The sequence below is a fragment of the Protopterus annectens genome, chromosome 11.part0 (assembly GCF_019279795.1).
Source record: "Protopterus annectens isolate FY-2018-M chromosome 11.part0, PAN1.0, whole genome shotgun sequence".
Taxonomy (NCBI): Eukaryota; Metazoa; Chordata; order Ceratodontiformes; family Protopteridae; genus Protopterus; species Protopterus annectens.
In genome coordinates, this window is record NC_056745.1 from 150,740,902 (window position 1) to 150,761,313 (window position 20,412).

The following is a 20,412-nucleotide window of genomic DNA, read 5'->3' on the forward strand; positions in this document are numbered from 1 at the left end:
AATGATGACAGCACACTTATTAGTCTGGTACTATGCGTGGAATGATTAAGAGGATGTCCAGTTATTCTGAGCCATCTACATATTGAAATGCCTCTATTATTCTAAAGCAGACATATTCACTGTGACTGATGCTGTGCAGTGGGTAAACAGAAGGGACTCACTATGTAAGACTGGTGTTGACTATCCTTGAAGGTGCTGTCTGATGGATTTGGATATTCTGATTTGGCACACACAAGGAGTCCATTAGACCATGACAATCCACTTTAGCACCCTCTTGTGGAGGCTGGGATTATGTACCACAGGAATAGATGCTACATTATTCTTAGACTTTTAGACAAAGATGAGCAGAAATATTGTTGGTAGATATGACAACAGGCACTTTGGTCTGAAGGGACAGTATCTAACTCGTTTACATACCTGCCCCACAAGTGGTGTCAAACTGCAGTTGGGACAGATTAGCTGCAGCATAAGGTTCACTGCAATCCCTAGACAGTGCAATATTCTGATCAGGGACTCCTTGGAAGCAAATAAAGCCTGAACTGATGGAGCCAATAAAAAACAGTCATCCAGGTGTTTGAAGGTCTTTGCTCCCTACAATCACTGGTGAGCTGCTGCTACGAACGTGTTTCTGGTGAAGATTCTTAACAATGGCAATGGCTGGGGAATACCAAGAAGTGTTAAACAAATTCTAGACTCTGGGAATCTTCACATGCAAGTAGGTGTCTTTGAGGTCTCAAGAGCAGATCCAGTCTCTTTCTCACAGATGTGGAAGGACTAACCTGTACTGTGCTATGGCCACCTAAATCTAAAACTGGCCTGTCGCTCAGTGTCTTTTTGGAAACTAAAAAGGACCCTGAATAAAATTATAAAATTCTAAACCTTTCCAGTATAGAGCAATTGCTACGATGATTTTGTTTCTTCCGAGGATAGTGAGTATGCCATTCCTTGCACATATTTACAGATGGACTGGGACATCAGGCAAAGGAAGAGATGCTGGAGCTGATTAGGTAAGAAGGAAGATCTCTAATCTTTGGATATTCACATGTCAGTTGTGAAAGACTTCCATTCAGAAAGGTGAAAAAATAGACACCTCCTCAATTACCTCCACAATGAAACAATCTGAAGTTTGCCATGAACTCCTGCTTTTAGGCATTGACCTTGTTGGAAAATGGCCTGGAAAATAGGCTTGGTCCTAACTGTCTGCGATGTCGGGCTTCATAACATCCAGGGCCAGGCATTATTCACACAGTAATACACACACTGTTGGGCATTATTGCTTGCTTATCATCCTGAGAAAGAAATATTGACGGCTGAATTTCATGTTTACAGTCCTATGGTAATCTTGTCCCTGTTCTTCCATGTTCCTGCAGTTCCTTAATCTGAAAACTCAAGATGCAGAGACCTGGAAAGGGACAGTCCATTAAGGACAGCTTGGTGTTCTCAGTGAAGTCCAAGAAGTGAAGCCATACATACTGGTACAAAGCAATGCCAGATCTGGTGGCCCTGGTAGCCTTTTCTGTGGCATTACAGAGAATACGGATCATAAGGTTCATCATAACTGAAGAAGTTAATGATCAGGAAAGCTGAATGTGTGGTCTTTGATGGGCCTGTTAGCAATGTCTTAATGGCACAGTGCATTTCATTTATGATATCATGCTCAAAATCCACCAATATGTAACACAGTTTAGCACCCCATAGTGAAGATGGTGCATGCATAAACTCTCTTTCCTGGCCTATCCATTACTCTTGATTTCTTATCAAAGGATGGACAAATGAGCTGTGGGGGTGTTGCAGCCCTCTTCAAGGCTGCCCAGAAAACAAGGATGTTAAGGTTCATAGATTAGTACTAAGCTAACTGCCCTTATGGGCAATTTTAAGCCTAGCCAACTAGCCCAACTCTCTGGGGAAGACAGCATATTTGGCCTTTCTAGGAACTGCAGTCACAACATTACACTTTTTCCAAGTCACTTCTGTGTCAACTTTGATCAGGTCAACCAAAGGAGGTACCCATTTAAGAGAACAGCTGAGTAGACCTGTGGGTCATCTGCAGGCTACTCTAGGTGTTTAGTTTTAAAATGGGCCTTTATGGGCCTCTTCAAAGGATGAAAGTCTGAAGAGGGGGAAGAGAATCACTTTTTGGAAGAGGTTCTATGTACAGGCTCCACAGGAGTTGTGGTTTCTGTAATACACTGTGGAAAAACAGAATGGAAGACTTATGGCTCAGGAGAAGGCTATATTTACAATGAAGATGCCACAACTGATGGTGAAATATAAGGTGTACTAAACTGTGTCAATGGCTATCATGCAAACATGATGCCTACATTGGCACTAAAATAAAAACTGTAAGCTGCAACAGTACAGAAAGACTTGGAGCCGAGTATCTTCCAGGTGGGTAGGTCAGCACCCACATCAGTGTTAACAGGGTCACTGTTAATGCTGGCACATAACAACCAAGCACTGACACTGAGGACACTATCAGTGGGAGCCTTGTGGCTACTGGCAAAATTAATACCTGTCTGCAGCAGCAATGTTGAGGCATACAGCAGTGAGACTGATACTGTAGTATATGGCACTGATGTCTGCCCCGTTATCAGGACTGACAAATGTAGGGATGGAATCAGCTCCTTTCATACCATAAGTGGTTAAAAACTATGATACCAATGAATAAAGGGATGAGGACCTAGGATGGGGAGACAAAGCAAACAGCAATTCCCTGAAGGCAACAAAAACATCACAGGAGCAGGCATGAGAATGACTGCCTTGAACCTAGGGAGCTCTCCATCACTAGCTCACAATCCATAATTTGGGAAAGAAGAGGGATCTATTCTTGATGCAAGCAGCACTGATTTTTCAGAAGCATCCTTGTCTGAAGGGTCAATGGGAGTTGGCTCCAGGACTTTTGAAAGATTGAAAGGAACTTTAACAGTGATCTAGTAGATAATTTGTCTACCTGAGGTAAAGCAGGATAAAAAAATACTAAAGGTAATGTTTGCAATTTTGAAAGTTATTTTTAGAAATATTCCAATAAAAAACAATTGTAAACACAGAGCGTCCCCTAAACAATAAAAACAACTCAGTATATCTTTCAAGAAAGATTTTCCTCCTACAGGTGCATTTGTGCAATAAGCATTTTGTTTTAGCTTTGCAGGAAAGATCAAGGACCAAAGAGGAGTTTTTTTTATAGTAACCAAATTTGCAGATTATGCATTCTCCTTGTATTCTACTGGCCCACTCATTCCTCACAGGAAGAGGGCCAGCTTTCCCTGTGAGGCAAGAGTTAATCACAGAGACCATAATTTGAACAGCCATTAGAGCTTTTTCTGCATATGACCCTAACCCCACCCCTGGTGGCTGACATTACCAATGTCATCACTGTAGATGGCCCTGCTGTGCCTCTTGTACATTCTCACTTACAAACACATGCTGCAGATGTCTATCATTACTGTCTTGGTACGATCATGCTTACATCCCTAGTCTATGGCTGCAGCCACTTTCTGCAAGCTTCTGCTTACATCTGGGTTTTGTCTGATTGCAGCATTCGCTCCCCTCCCAACAGGATGGGGAAGCCAGTATCAGTCGCACATTCTTATTCTCCCCAGCATCCAAGTTTTTATTTATTTAAATTTGTTTACCAGGATAGTGCATTCATCAAATTTGACCACCTGCAGGCTCAGACCAGATTACATACGTAGTAACAGTAAGGAATTTATTTATTTTATTTTTAATTTGTTAAGCAGGGTAGAAAATGGATCCCGTTGGACCTATTTTAGTCTCATCCAATGAGAAATACAACAGATATATGATATTGTATACAGAGTGAATGACAAAATGCAACATATACGCATATTATGTACAAAGTGAACACTGTAGTTAGTTTCAGGGTATTAAGGCAATAGATAAATGGCATTATATGCAGACTGACTGAAAATACACAAATACATACAATCAGAGTTGGTATGCTTAAAGAATCACAATCAATAACAGAGTCAGAGCAACGTATATAAATGGGAACGAAGATGTAAGTTATACAATACAGTGACATAACAGCACAGATGAAAAAAAAATCTAAATATATTTACAAGGTTTAAAAATAAGTAAGACCAGGAGTATACAATGCATAATACAGGTGTTATAGGTGAGGTAAATGTAGTCCAGCAAAAATAATGGACACAGCATATATACAAGTATAGACAGAAGTTTTATCAGTGAAGGGAGTAGAAATGGTAGAATACTTAGAGCTGCAATGAAAGAACTATTAACAGGAGAAGTGGACATTAGATATCTACCATACACAGATAGGCTAAAAGCCCTGTCTCTCAACTCAGTCTCCTACAGACTCCTCAGAGGTGACCTCTGTCTGGCATACAAAGCAATCTCAGACTCCTCCCTGATGGGACTGCTGCCTAGCCACAAGTCAAGCTCCACTCGAGTAACCCACACACAAGACCTCAATCTAGTCTGTGACATCAATAGGACTTGTTGGCGGGACAGATTTGTGTCCCAGAGACTCACCCTTTTGTGAAACAGACTCCCTCTCCACGTAAAGCAGAGTACCTCATTAAACCTTTTTAAGTGCAACCTGGATAACTGTATAGGGCACAGAAAATACACCTCTGGGATTCCACCTATGTCCCTGCTGGATAGTGGCATAGGGTGCTGACTTGTTGGAACATGGGCTAAATTCTTGGCTACGCTTGTAAGGGCCTCAGGGCCAATAGCCTAGTAACGTCATATGATCCTAAGTAATAGAAATGTGAACTATTAAGTAAACTCAAGCCATCTGGGTCACAGTCAGGGCTTTATCACTCTGATGCAATATGCCAGTGATGAAAACTTGTATCCTACTTAAAAAGTTAGGAAAATGATTTGTGTGTGAAAACCCAAGGGAATGGGTTAAAAATCTAAGACATTAAGGGGGATCAAGATACATTTTTTTTACTGCTAAAGCTCAAAAAATCTTCACAAATAAACTGCGTCTGGGGCAGTTTTATAACACCTAGCTTTAAGTACAGCAATAAGGATCTGAAGAGATCTGGCCTAGCTGTGCACTGTAGGAGAAGGGGAAGGTGCTTAGCAGGCTGGGAAAACTTTACCTGCTAAACAGTCCAAGTGTCTGTTTAGTATTGTTGTTACTGTGCATCATCCTCATCTTACCAGATCTTCAGATGTTTATACAGGCCATTTTGGGCTATTTCTACCCCTTTCATGTTTCTGTTTAAAAACCCGTGTTTGCACAGTTTTGTGCATCACGCAGCACCCTTTAACTAGGGTGAAACTATTCCCGGTGCCAGAAAGTCTGCTCCTGTAATTTGCCCTTAGAACTAGCCAGTTTTCTAGTTTTAGCACTCAAAACTGTTTCCTTGTGCTCAGCACTTATTCAAAACTCGTTGCAAGCACTAAATAATCTACAAATTACTGCAGCACTCAACTTTCCTCACTTGTTAGAAGGAAAACAATTTTTACTACTTAAATTAATGAGCACCTATCCAGGCATGTCTAAGGGTCAGCTCTTGGTATTTTCCCCTGTCCAGCTGATGAATCTGGGCAACCTGGGGCAATGTAGCAATTGCCTCATGTACACTGACAATCCTCTCCTCCTACCACCCAACACTACAACCTTTGAGAGATGCACTTATATAGCCAAACTGGAAACAAAGCTCTCTCCAGCCAAGACTGTACTAGACAGTCAAGAGGAGAAGGTAAACACCTGCACCACACACACTCAACACATAGCCCATCAAAACCTACACCACCTAAACCCACACACAGTAACACAAAACACACACCTACATTCACGGAGGCTCTCAGTAAATATCTGCCCAAACAACAGAGGCCTCCAAAGCTGAAACCCAAGCAACCACCACCCCCAACACTACCCAAATGACACATAGCCCACAAAATCAGTGTGCCACTCAACCTCAGCCCATAAGGCAAATCAACGTACCCAACACACTATTCATAGGTGACTATAGTCAGGCACACTGATGTCCCACTCATCAGGCTAAACAAGGAGAAAGTTACTGTCAGCTGCCTATCAGGTTCCAGGATCCACCACATAACACAAGCAACTCAGGTCACTCCACAACAAGCACAAATATGACTCTGTCATTGTCCATGCTGGTCTGAATGACCTGAGATTTATTTATTTATATTTGTTGACCGGGAGTGTCCGACTGGATGTAGGTCCATTTTCAGCAGAGGCCCGGGGAGAAAAGCTCCACAGTTAAAATAAACAGCCAGTAGTTACATTCGATTACATAGCAATTAACAATTTACATAGCAATTACTTACAACATATTTACAGATGAAGAACATAGTACATCAGTAGACAACTAGACTCTTTATCTGTGAAGTACTTAACAGACATTAACAAATGTTACAAGAAGACGTTCCTGCTGTATAATAAGTACTGGCTTATGAGCATCTCAGCTTGCTATAATCAAGGTAGTTAGTGGAGTGGAAAGAAAGGTAGTGGTTGGATGGGGAGGGCGATATTAGAGTGGGAGTTGCAAGGGCATAACCAGCATGTTTTTAGGTGTGCTTTTAGTAAATTTTTGAAGTGGGTGCATGATGGTATGGAGGTAATTGTGGGTGGGAGAGAGTTCCATAATTTGGCTATGGTGCAAGAGAATAGTGCTTCACCAGCAGAGTTATTGGCTTTAGTGATCTGCAAGAGATGTACCTCCTTAGACTACATGAAAAGAGACATGGAGGAACTCTCGGATCATGTAGCCCAGGCAGGTATGACCCTAACCCAGAGTAGCATCCTGCCATCGCCCAGAATGATACCACAATACAAGGACAAAATGATTGGCTTCAACAATTGGCTAAGCTTCTGGCGTCATTCTAAGGGGATCCAGTGTCTGTCTGCCTGGGACGACATGATCGACAGACCACGGAACTTTGCCAGAGATGGCCTGCACCTGTCGCCCCTGGAATTCTGGATACTGGCTAAGGCTCTTGCCACCCCTACAGGGTCTTTTTTGGGCAAGGTTCAAATGACAAACTCACCACCGTAGCAGATAAAAGCAAGCAAAATCTGAGGATTATGCTACTCAATGCTAGAAGTCTAAACCTCAAAATGCACTCACTTGAGGCACTCCTTTAAACGGAGAACATCGACATCTGTGCAGTGATGGAGACCTGGTTCAAGTCTCCAGACAGCACCCCTGCATTACCAGGCTATAACTCATACCACACCTTTCAGCCATCTAACCTGGACCGAAACACTAAAGGAGGGGGCGTGTCCACATTCATTAAGGATATCCACACCGCCAGGCTACTTGTTCATAATGCATCTGAAATTATCCCAGTGCAACTAACACTGGGAAAGACTGCAATCCAGGTTGTAGCTTGTTACAGATCCCCCACCATGCCCTAGGATGTCCACTCCACGTTTCTTGATATACTGGGTAATATTAAGGTACAGCCCAATACCCTAATAATGGGCAATTTCAACTATCCCACCATCAACTGAGAAAACTACTCATGTACTAACTCATTTGCTCAATGCTTTCTGGAATTCATAAATTCCAATGTCCTGGATCAGCTTGTCCATACCCCCACCAGGGCCAGCAATATTTTGGGCATGGTCATTACCAATATGGACAACCGATGTTCCACACCAGAGGTCAACTCCTTACTGGTCAGATCTGACCACAAGCTAATCATCCTAGACATCAATACCCCGCCCCCACCCCCCATTAAGGAAATCACCATAAAAAACTTCTGCAAAGCCAACTTCATGCTTCTTAAGACAGAAGTGGCAAGCTTCACGACACCCATACAGACAGAAAATAGAGGTATGACTGCTGAATCCTATACAAATGCACTGTATAAGCACATACATGAGTGTATGGATTTGTGCCATCCTAACAGAACCAAGACCTTATCCTCCAAAAAAAGGAAGCCAATCTGGTGGTCCCCTGCCATAAACAAACTCTACAACGGAAGGAAGAAACTGTTGCAAAAAAGAGTAAAATCCCCTGAGTGCAGGAACTCCCTGGTCAGCCTCAGTAAAAAGCTGAGATCCCTCATAAAATCCTCCAAAGCTAGTTACGAAAATAAAATCGTCACTGATTCTAAAGCCAACCACAAAGCATTCTACAGCTATGTCAAGAATCTCAATGGCGACACTCAGATCTGCTCTGAGCTACAGCACAATGGCACTAGATATACAGAGCCAACTGACATTGCCAACATCCTGGCAGATAGGTTTAGTGCAAACTTCACCCCCCAAAGGGCCCATCACTATACCAAAAGAATGCATAGCCCCTGTAATCATGGCTGCACAAGTAAAGACTGCACTCTCCAAAGCCAAGAACACAGCATCCATGGGACCTGACAGCATCCCAGGCTGCGTTCTGCACGAACTACAGAATGAACTGGCATCCCACCTACGTACCATGTTCAGTCATAGCCTCACTTTAGGCTTTGTGCATACTGAATGGTGCACAGCAACGATTATCCCACTCCACGAAGGGGGTGCCACCACGGACCCCGGGAACTACTGGCCCATTAACCTGATGAGCCTGGTCTGCAAGGCTATGGAACGTATCATCTTGGAACTTATAAACAAGGACTTGGATAACCTCCAAACTCTGCACCCCTCTCAGTTTGGGTTTGTAAAAGGTAGGTCATATCTCCTAAACCTGACTGACCTCTTTGAAGCAGTCACCAGAGCCGCGTACAAGGGTAAGGTGGTGCACACAGCCTATCTTGACCTCGCCAAGGCTTTCTACACCATCTTCCATTCTGGAATTATAGATAAACTCACTAGACTGGGCATAAATCCCTATGTCACAAGATGGGTGGCCAACTGGCTCACTGACAGAACCCACACAGTGAAAGTAGCCAAATCAAATCCAACTTGAGACCAGTGACAAGTGGAGTACCACAGGGCTCAGTCCTGAGTCCTCTCCTGTTTGGCATCTACTTCTCAGAAGTCCAGGCTAATACAGCAGGTCTTTGGCTAACGAAGTTCGCAGACGACTGCAAACTAGGTGCCATAATAGAATCGCCTAATGATGTGGACATTTTACAAAGGGGCCTCACTGAGACTGATGCTTGGAGTCAAAGTCATGGCCTCAAGTTCAATGCCAAGAAGTGCACTGTCATCCCTTTGGGAAAAACACTGTACCCATGAACTACCACATAGGCGGTAGCCTACTAAACACCGAAAGTCTGATAAGAGACCTTGGGACACAGGTGGACAGTAGTCCCTCCTTTGATAATCACATCACCACAGTAGTCAGGAAACCCTTCTATGTGGTACACTTCATCACAAAGGGATTCACCACCAGAAAAAAAGAGGTCATTGTTCCTATCTACTCATCCCTCATCAGACTCATTATAGAGTACAACGCCCCATTTGGCATGTACCTCGCAAGACATCTACAACAACTAGAAAGGCCACAGAAATACCTCACTAAGAGGATTACCGGCCTCAAACAGATGCCATACGCAGACCATCTCAAAAAACTACAGCTCTACTCTGTCGCTTATCGTCTACTCAGAGGCGACCTCTGCCCAACATACAAAGCCATGTCAAACCCAGATCTGTTGGACATGCTGCACTTAAAGAAACTGCAATCCCTCCAAGCCACACGCTCCAGGGACATAAACCTTGCCACCACAATAAACAGAACATGCTGGAGGGATAGATTCCTGTCCCAGAGACTTCTCATGCTCTGTAATAGACTACCCATTCATGTCAAGCAAAGCTCCTCATTAGCCCTCTTTAAGAAAAATCTCGACAACTGGATGGGAAATAGGAAATTCACACCTGGGGATCACTTCCGTGGCTCTGCTAGACAGGGGCGCAGGAAAATAACTTTCTTGGGTTGCGAAAGCCAGGGAACTTTTTTTGGCTAGGCTTATATAGGCCCCAGGGCCGATAGTCTAGTACCTACCTATGAACCTATGGATAACTGTTTTAAGAAATCATGATATGACTAGGTTACAGACAAATACACCAGACAGTAATGTATGCAAAGAAAAAAAGAGAGCAATACAGTACTGTAACAGTTATAGTAAGAATTTACATTTAGTTTCACAACTGTAAACCTCTGTTTATTAACATTTCTAATGACTAAGCTATACTATTTGTGATGTGTTTTGGAAAAATGGTAGCAGACTACCCACCAATGCTGTTCCATACTCGCTTAGTCTTCAAAGAAATTTCTTGGTATCTGCAACAGCTGCTCTAAGTGTAAAATCATTTAAACTACCGGTATGGTTGGTGGACCTTCTGAACAAAAGACATCTGCAGGAGTTGCTACATTTACTTATCAATTTAAAATAATTGCAAAAAGCATTAGTGGTGTCAAGGTCTGTAGGTACACTCAATGGGTTGTTTGTGATGGCCTTTGGGTTACCCATCCTGACAGTGGTCCAGAAAGCAACAAGATTGTGTTTATTCTTATCTTGTAGCTATAGGTAGTAGTTTTCTTTTGTTAGTCCCATTTGCTTTGGGCTTTTTCCAGTATGCATCCCTTAGTTTCATTATTTTTTGTTGAGAGTATCAATCAAAGAAACAGGTGCATTTTTGATGGCTTTTCACCCCCACTTTCCGACAACCATTAGCCCCTTCATGGTGAATGTTCCCCAACACTTTGATTTTCTTCCCGCCCTAAATGCCCCTTCACTCCTCCCCCTCCATGCTGACTCCTCCAGTTCTGTGGCCATTAAGTGAACCCCAGTTGCAGTATGGGCTCCATCCTGATGCAGCATGGAGACAGCCTGAAGAGATGTGCTTTCAATTCACATGGCACTGGGAAGGGAATATTTGTTGAGTGTTAACTGGGAAGGGAATATTCGTTGAGTGTTAACTACATGCAAAGCATCAAGTACATACTTGAATGAACACAGGCAAAATAATAGCTGATAAGTTCTGTAAGAATGTGTTAATTAGTAGCTTTTTACAGTTTTCAGTAGTGGTATTTTTTTACTGGAGTTGGAGGGGAGCTTTGTTTTTCTAGACTGCAAATATGGGATTATGATTCTTAAGATCATCTAATAAAATTCCATACGTGGAGAAATAATATGAATGTTTTGGTCTGCTCAAACATGTCTCCACCAGAGATCATACTGCCCAGTGTGCCCGAGTGTACTTGAACCTTTCACACCCTGGGGGAGGTAAACAAGCAATACCCATTCACTCTTTACCCTCCCCACCTGTCACCACCAGTGCTGGGGCCACTAAATGAACCCCAGTCAACTAGGTCACAGCAAGGGATACAGTATATTAAATCTGCTGGGGAAAAAACAGTGAATGGGTAAAAAGCCTGGGTTATGCTGAGTTTGTCAACATCATCTGTTACTAAAATCAACATAAAGAATGAGTTCAATGGAGTAGATATCATGGAACCAGTTTAACGCTAGTGGCAGGGATGCACATTAGATATAAAAAGTGTACACACCCCTGTTAGAATGCCAGGTTTTTGTGATATATATATATATATATATATATAAAAAATGAGACTACAATAAATCATTTCAAAACTTTTCTCACCTTTAATGTGACCTATAACCTGTACAGTTCAACTGAAAAACAAACAAATGCATTAGGGGAAAAAATATAAAAAATAAAAAAACATACAATAAGCTGGTTGCATAAGTGTCCACACCCTTAAACTAATATTTTGTTGAAGCACCTTTTGCTTTAATTACAGCATTCAGTCTTCTTAGGTACACACCTGCCATCAAAGAGACTGATTAACCCCAAATAAAGTTCAGCTGATTTTCCTGACATTTACTCAGTTGCCTACTACAGCAAAAGCCATGGTTCGCAGACAGCTTACAAAGCATCAAAGATATCTCATTGTTGAAAGGTATCAGACAGGAGAAGGGTACAAAAAAGTGAAGACAGTCATCAAAAAGTGGAGAAAATATGGGAAAACAGTGATGTAGAAAAGAACTGGACGTCCCTCCAAAATTGATGAAAAGACCAGACGAAAACTGGTCAGGCAGGTTGCCAACAGACCTACAGCAACACTGAAGGAGCTACAGGAATTTCTGGCAAGCACTGGCTGTGTACTACATATGACAATAATTTCCTGTATTTTGCATAGTTTGGCCTATGGGGTAGGGTTGCAAGACGGAAGCCTTTTCTTACACATAAAAACATCCAAGCCCAGCTAAAATCTGCAAAACAATACATCACATCTCCCAAAACATATGGGAAAAAGTGTTATGGTCTGATGAGACCAAGGTTGAACTTTTTGGCCACAATTCCAAAACGTACATTTGGCACAAAAACAACACTTTGCATCACCAAAAGAACACCATCCCCACAGTGAAGCATGGTGGTGGCAGTATCATGCTTTGGGGGTGCTTTTCTTCAGATGGAACTGGGGCTTTAGTCAAAGTGGAAGGAATTATGAACAGTTCCAAATACCAGTCACTGTTGGCCCAAAACCTTCAGACATCTGCTAGAAAGCTGAAAATGAAGAGAAATTTCACCTTTCAACATGACAATGACCCCAAGCATACATCCAAATCAACAAAAGAATGGCTTCACCACAAGAAAATTAAAGTTTTGGAATGGCCCAGCCACAGCCCAGACCTAAATCCAACAGAAAATCTGTGGGGTGACCTGAAGAGGGCTGTGCACAAGAGATGCCATCACAACCGAACAGATTTGGAGTGCTTTTTCAAGGAAGAGTGGGCAAATATTGCCAAGTCAAGATGTGCCATGCTGATAGACTCCTACCCAAAAAGACTGAATGCTGTAATTAAATTGAAAGGAGCGTCAACAAAGTATTAGTTTAAGGGTGTGCACACTTACGCAACCAGCTTATTGTACTTTTTTATTTTTTGTATTTTTACCCTAACAGATTTGTTTTTCAATTGAATTGTACAGGTTATAGGTCACATTAAACATGTTAATTGTGGTCTAATTTTTTTTATATCACAAAAATGTGGCATTTTAACAGGGGTATGTACACTTTTTATATCTACTGTAGGTGTCAGTATCCTATGTTTAGTGTCTTGCAAATACTAATTTGAACAGATATTATCAGGGATTTGACTCACCTGTCACTTTCTCATTGATGGAAGTGTTTCTAACCATGATCAGAAATCCACCTGCTCTTATTTATTTTTCCAAAAACAATGTAGACTAGACAACATTATTCAGTGTCAGTGGTAAGCAGCCATGTCTTAGTAACTGCTATGTGAAGTCTACTCCCATGATTTATAAAACATCCCAACTTATAATCCAACAAGAGTCAGGAAAACAGTCAACACATTAAAAAACTTAGTAGAAGTTCACAACCTAAACCCCCTTCCAGAAGCTTCAAATTATAATACAAATTGTAAATGTAACTCTCGCTTCATACAGGTCACTACTACTTTTCATGTCTCTCAAAACACTAACTCTGTTGTTCAAAATATACATCTGACTTATGACCGCTTTCCCCTATAGCCTTGCTCCACAAACTAAATCAAACCTTTACTTAAACAACTAAAACCAACAACCCTGAACCCAATAATATGCCTTCTGGTGATGTAACTGCTGATAGTATATATTACCCAATAAATAGCCTTCTTAACAGGCTAATCACAGCATTATATGTGCCTACAGCTTGGGAACAGCCTTACAAAACACTAATTCATAAAGGAGGACATGCTTCCTACCTCACCAACTTCAGACCAATGGCAATCCTACCACCAATCTCCAAAATCCTTGATAAATGTGATAAATTCTAAATTATTTACTAAACAATCTAATAATATCTACTTAACATGTTTTTGTCGAGGCAGTACTAAAACAGTATTCAAGTGTTCTAAATGTAGTCAACTCCCAACTAAATGATGACAAGGTCACTATAGCCATTTTCTCAGATGTATTAAAAGCTTTTGAGACTGTATTTCATAAACAACGTCTCTCAGTAGACCAACTAGACTGTATATGTGTAACAGAATAGTAAACTGGTTCAAAAACTAATTTTTTTTTCACAGATCCTAGTTGCTAACTGGAATGACACTACCTCATCCTTCCAATAACTGTAGGCATACCACAAAGATCTAAGGTAGGACCTCCTTTTATTCAAATGATATGAACAAAATAATGCAGAATACTACCATTAGGCAATATGCAAACAACTCATCTTTAATTTGCTCAGACAGTGACTTCAATTAAATACTAGCAAGCCTTCAATAAACTTGAACAATGGATTTAAACCTCTCACTTTGTACTCAGTGCTGCAAAACTAAGTTAATGACCTTCATACCACATACTACTAAGCTTTAGTGTAACATCTATAAACCAAACCATCATTGAAATGATAAGCCAAGGTAACTAACTAGGTAACATCCTATACAGTAAACTAAAGTCTGAGCACCTCAACAACTATATACTAAGCTAAAGCTACACAAAAACATGAAATGCTGTATAAATCAAAATCATACCAAACACCTCATGCACAGTTTTAAACTGCAGAAAACAAATGTTATGCACTTTACATAATAACAGATTTGTGTTGTCTGCTTCTGTTCTTCCTCAACGGATGGGGCTTTGGATCTGACCTTGGATCACATTTCTGTCACTCTACTCTTTGGATCTAAAGCTGAGGTTCCACACTTTCCCTATAATCCCCTTCTGTCCCCAATATTACCCAAGATCAAGTTTGCCCACAAATCTATAACAGACAATATCCCATGCATTACAAAAGGAGAAGGTCCCCAACACTCTGCTTATTTTCTGCTCTGAAGCTCAAACAGCAGGTGACTATAGCCAGGAGACAAACCACAGTGTCATACCAGAAACCAATTTAGTGAACTTCCAAAAAAATCGAAGGGGGAATGAGGGAGGGAAGATGAGGAATAATGGAAGCAGACAACACACATCTACTGTTATGGTAAGTACACAACTTTCATATCTGATGTTGTCCCTTCCATCCGTTCCTCAATGGATGGAATAGAGTCTCCTGGGGTGGACTCATTGACGGATATTCCGAAGGACAGCTGAACCAAAGGCAGCCCTATCTCTGGAGGGTAAATCCAATTTAAGATGAGAAATGAATGTATTAACATTGGACCAAGTGGCAGCAGTGCAAATATCATCGAGAGAGGCCCCTGAGAAAAAGGAAGTAGAAGTAGACACATCTATTCGAATAAGCTTCAATAGGTTTGGGCAAGGTTAGGCCCTTCTTGTATATGTATGAAATACAGTCAGATAACCATCTAGATAAAGTCACTTTAGAGACTGCCTGCCCCAGTTTGGCTTTTGAGAATGACACAAACAGTTGATAAGACTTTCTAATGTTTTTGGTACAGTGGAGATAAAAACAAAGCTGATAATGTATGTCAAACAGGTGTGGTATGCACTTCCCTTTGTTGGTAAAATTTGGGAAGAAAACTAGCAAGATTGACAGACTGGTTTAGACAAGTATCAGTAGCTATTTTAGGAATGAACGATTAATTTGTGACAAGGATACCCTATTCTTATGAAAAATCAGGTAAGGGGGGGTTTGCAAGACAGGTTCAAAGGGATGTTTAGTAATACCTTGTAGCATAATAGTAAAACCCCAAGGAGGAGTCAGATCCTTAAGGGGGGGGTATGTTGGAAAGTGCCTCTTAAGAAAGCCTTGGATAATTTATGAAAGGTGAAGACAACTGCTTTTTCTTCAATGCTAGGCAGAAAAGAATGCCATGATGCAAAAAAGTTAGGACAACTAAAACTTTTTTTTTAACAGGTAAGGGGGGACTACAGCAAAAAAGGTTACAAATATAAAGAAGTTATATACAGGCAAAAACTAGACAGAAACAGTGGCTAAATATATAAGAAGTTAAATCACTTAGCTGTGGCAAGCTTGAGCAAAGGGGACCACTTCTGTTTGAACGAGTGGCAAACAAGATCGGAGGTAATGTTGGAGACCGGAGCAGATTATGGGTAAGAGGAGGAGCCTGAACTTTGGATCCAAAGTCTAGACTGGCTGAAGTCAGATCTGAAGACCCTTTTGTTGAGGAATGAATGGAAGAAACAACATCAGATCACTCTTCACTCCCAACTTTCTGTATGGAACTCCTATCTTTACAAATGCTCAAAACTCAGATGAACAATGTTGAAAAGTCTATAATAGAAAAGAAAAATACACTGCAAACCAATCTGATACATCACTCTACTACACCTAAGTAAATATAATGGCTAGACCTTCCACATATACTCTGCTGCTTACAACTTAAAACAGCTCACTCCATACTAAACAAATCAGATAAATGTCCTGTCCTCAGTAACAGTCTGTGGATGTCTTCCTCCCAGAAACCTTCACTTATAATCTCATAACCTAATCGTCACCTTCAAATTTAATAATTACTTAGACTCCTTATAATCAGTAAAAGTATCAAAGCCGTGGGAGCTCACTCTCTCCACATCTAAAAACTGATATTTTTTGAAAAATTAAAACTAAGTATGAAAGGCATGGAGCTTGTTCCTGCCACATCACTAAGCTACTTCTTACTACACCTCATCATTCATTTTATTAACTCACTCCAATGGTACTACATTCTGAGGAGTTAAGTCAGGACTAGTCATCTTCTCTCTTAGCCTTCAACCTAATCCTCTCTTTCGTAACCTGCCAACTTCCAACCCAGTCCTCTCTTGCACGCATGTTCTTTCCCAGAATGGAACAATTTTTATTCATATGTTCATGGGTGTGTACTAGGCTAATGGCCCTGGAGCCTTCATAAGCCTAGCCCCCCAAAAAACCTGCCCTGGCATCGTGCTGCCCGACATTAGTTCCCAGTGCCTGTATCCAGCTGAGCCGTTGGAATGATCCCCGGGGTGAATTTTCTGTTACCCATCCACTCATTGAGATTTCTCTTGAAAAGGGCCAGGGAGGTGCTCTGCTTGATATGTATAAGGAAGCCTATTCCAGAGCATGGGCAGTCTCTGGGCGATGAACCTGTCCCTCCAGGATGTTCTGTTGATTGTGGTAATGAGGTTGAGGTCTCTGGAGCGTGTGGTGTGGAGGGATTGGGATTTCTTTAGGTGTAGCATTTCTAGCAGGGCTGGGTCCGACATGGCTTTGTAAGTCAAGCAGAGATTGCCTTTAAGTAGACGATAAGACACAGAGAATAGCTGAAGTTTCTTGAGTTTGTCCATGTAGGACATGTGTTTAAGGCCTAGGATCCTCTTCGTGAGGTACTTCTGTGGCCTCTCCAGCTGTTGCAGGTGTCTAGTGAGGTACATGCCAAATGGGGCATTATACTCTATGAGTGGTCTAATGAGGGATGAGTAGAGAGGGATGATGACCACGTCTTTCCTGGATGCAAAACCCTTGGTTATGAGATGTGTCACATAGGACTTTCTGACCACAGTGGAGATGTGGTCATCGGAGAGGTTGCGGTCAATCTGGGTGCCCAGATCTCTTACAACACCTTAAGTGTTCAGTGGGCTCCCATCAATGTGGTAATTAGTGGGAACTGAGTTTTTCCCAAAGGGAATGACAATGCATTTTTTTGCGTTCAGCTTAAGGCCATGGCTCTAACACTAGTCATTGGTCTCAGTGAGGCCTTTCTAGAGGATGTCTGCATCCCTTGGGGAGTTAATGGCTCCCAACTTGCAGTCGTCTGGGAACTTAGTCAGAGTACCTCTGTATCGTCCTGGATTTCTGAGATGTAGATGCCTAGCAGGAGAGGACCTAGGACTGATCCCTGTGGTACTCCACTCATGACTGGTCAGCAGTCCGACTTGGAATCTGCTACTTTCACTCTGTGGGCCCTGTCTGTGAGTCAATATTCAACCCACCTAGTGATATAGGGGTTCATGCCTAGTTTGGTGAGTTTGTCAATAATCCCTGAGTGAGGAATGGTATCAAAGGCCTTGCCCAGATCAAGGTAGGCTGTGTGCACTGCCTTACCTCATCCACAGCCTTGGTGACTGACTCGAAGAAGTCAACCAGGTTAAGCAGGCATGATCTCCCTTTAACAAAGCCAAATTGCGTGGGGTCTAGGGTTTGGAGATTTCCTATATCTTTGTTAATCAGATCCATGATGATGTCCTCCACAGCTTTACATATCAGACTCGTCAGGCTAATGGGCTGATAATTCCCAGAGTCTGTAGTCACTCCCCCTTTATGTAGAGGGATGACTGTAGCAGTGTGCCATTCAGTAGTGACAAAGCCTGAGGTATATGCCTGTGACTAAACTGGGCACACAGATGTGGTGCCAGTTCATTTTGTAGTTCATGTAGAACGCAGCTAGCAATATTATCAGGTCCCATGGATGCTGTATTCTTGGTCTTGGACAATGCAGCTTTTACCTGTGCTGCAGAAATGCTGGGTACCTGGCATTCTTCCAGTATTCTGATTGGTCCTTTTTTGGGGGGGTGATGGGTAAAGTTGGCACTGAATCTGTCGGCCAGTATGTTGGCAATATCTGCTGGTTCAGTATAGGAGGTATTGTGCAAAAACTCATAGCAAATCTGGGTATTGCCATGGAGGTTCTTGATATAGCTATAGAAGGCTTTGTGGTTGTTTTTAGTGTCTGCCGCAATTTTGCCTTCGTAACTGGCTTTAGAGGTTTTGATAACAGATCTCAACTTTTTGTTGAGGCTGACAAGGGAGGTTTTCCAGTCTTGGGACTTTACCTTTTCCTGCAACAGTTTCTTCCTTCTGTTGTAGAGTTTATTGATGGCTGAGGACCACCAGATTGGCTTCCTTTTTTGGAGGAGAGTGATTTGGTTCTATTGGGTATGGCTAGTTACACGCATTTATGTACGTGTTCCTACAGTGCATTGGTGTATGATTCTGCAGTCATGCAGCTATTTTGCATTGGCATGGGTGCTGTGAAGTTAGCCACCTCTATTTTTAGGAGCCCAAAGTCAGCTTTGGAGAAGTTTTTCAAGGTGGCTACTTTTGCGGGGGTGGGGGTGTGGGTGAGATGTAGATTTCCATGAAGATTAGTTTTTGGTCGGATCTAACCAGGGATGAATTGACTATTGGTGTAGAGCAACGGTTGCTCATGTTTGTAATAACCAGGTCAAGGATGTTGCTTCCACTAGTGGGGGTCAGAATGAGCTGGTCCAGGGCATTGGATTGATGAATTCCAGGAAGAGTTGAGCCAGTGCATTGGTACATGAGTAGTTTTCCCAGTTGATGGAGGGATAGTTGAATTCATTATTGTCTTCCTGTGATCAACTATATGTTTTTGCTTTACTACTACTTTTAAGAAATTTACTGCAACTAACCAAACTGCAAATATGTTTTCTAGTGAAACTTTCACAAATACTCTAATTTCATATTGTGGAGCTTTTCCCCATGGGACTATTATGAAAAGCTGCTACTAGCCCAGTCCAATTATTCTGGTTAACAGATGCAAACAAAATAAATTACTAAATATAATTAAATGAACATATTCACTATAACAGCAAATATTTGAATAAACTGGATCAGTATTTAAGCATTCATAACCCTTGTGAATTAGTAGCAGGTTGACATCCATCCATTCAGCCTGATTTGCCCAGCTTCAGATTTTCACAAAGCACCTTCTTTTTTCCTTGAATTTCCTTGACATTGTTTCTGTACTGTTGTTCCCAGATTTCTACTGGGATTGTTTAAAACATTTTCTATAAAAGGGCCCAGGCCTGTATGGGTAAATTCATGTTATACTTTGGAAAAGATATGAAAAACCTGTTTGACCCCCTGGATGAGTTTTCCCCTTTCAGCAAATATCTTCAAAATTTCAAAAGTTCAGCTGAAGAGTTGCCAAATAATACTTCCCAGTCCACATCTTATTTATTTTTTAATTTATTTTTTTGTTGGTCAGTTTAGTCCCACAAGGTTAGCTGCTTCTTTTTAGGGGAGACCTGAAGTGGTGTTTATACTACTAGGGGAAATCTGTTGAGGTGATCAGGGAATTTCCCTCTACTCTTTTTGATAGGTGCCGTAGGAACTTTTACATCCACCAACTTAAGTAGATAGGATCTCATTTTAATGTTTTATTTGAAGGCTGACACACTCAGAAGTGTAGCACCCTCCTACCTTATGCTGCACTATGGTGTCAGCAATCCATCTATCTGGTGTGAGAATAGAACCCACAGCCTTCTGCACCAAAGGTGTGTGTGCTACCTATTGCGCCACTGACAGAATCTGAAATGTAAGATATGGATTTCTACACATAACTGACCCTGTTACAGCTGCTCAGGACACTGCAACAGCTGCATCATATGAACACTTTACAGAATGCTTAGCAATGGGCGTCAGTGAAGAAACCATACTGAGTAATACAAATTTAGTCTCAGAAGAGGGTAACTCAGCCATTGTCACATTCATGTCAGCAAAAGTTGCCAGTAGATATTTTGCCACATGAGCCTGACAACTGACTGTCCTAAAGGCTAAAATAAAGGATGCAGAAACTTTTTTCCTATAACTATCAAAAGCCCTTCCATCCTTGTTAGAAGGCAAAGGG

General features: G+C 41.6%; 1 protein-coding gene across 1 annotated transcript in view; it reads right to left on the minus strand.

The window, feature by feature from the left end:
• Window positions 1-20,412, minus strand: part of WDR91 (WD repeat domain 91) — a 1,072,555-nt gene that overhangs the window by 521,671 nt on the left and 530,472 nt on the right. The gene's annotated exons all lie outside the window — the stretch shown is intronic.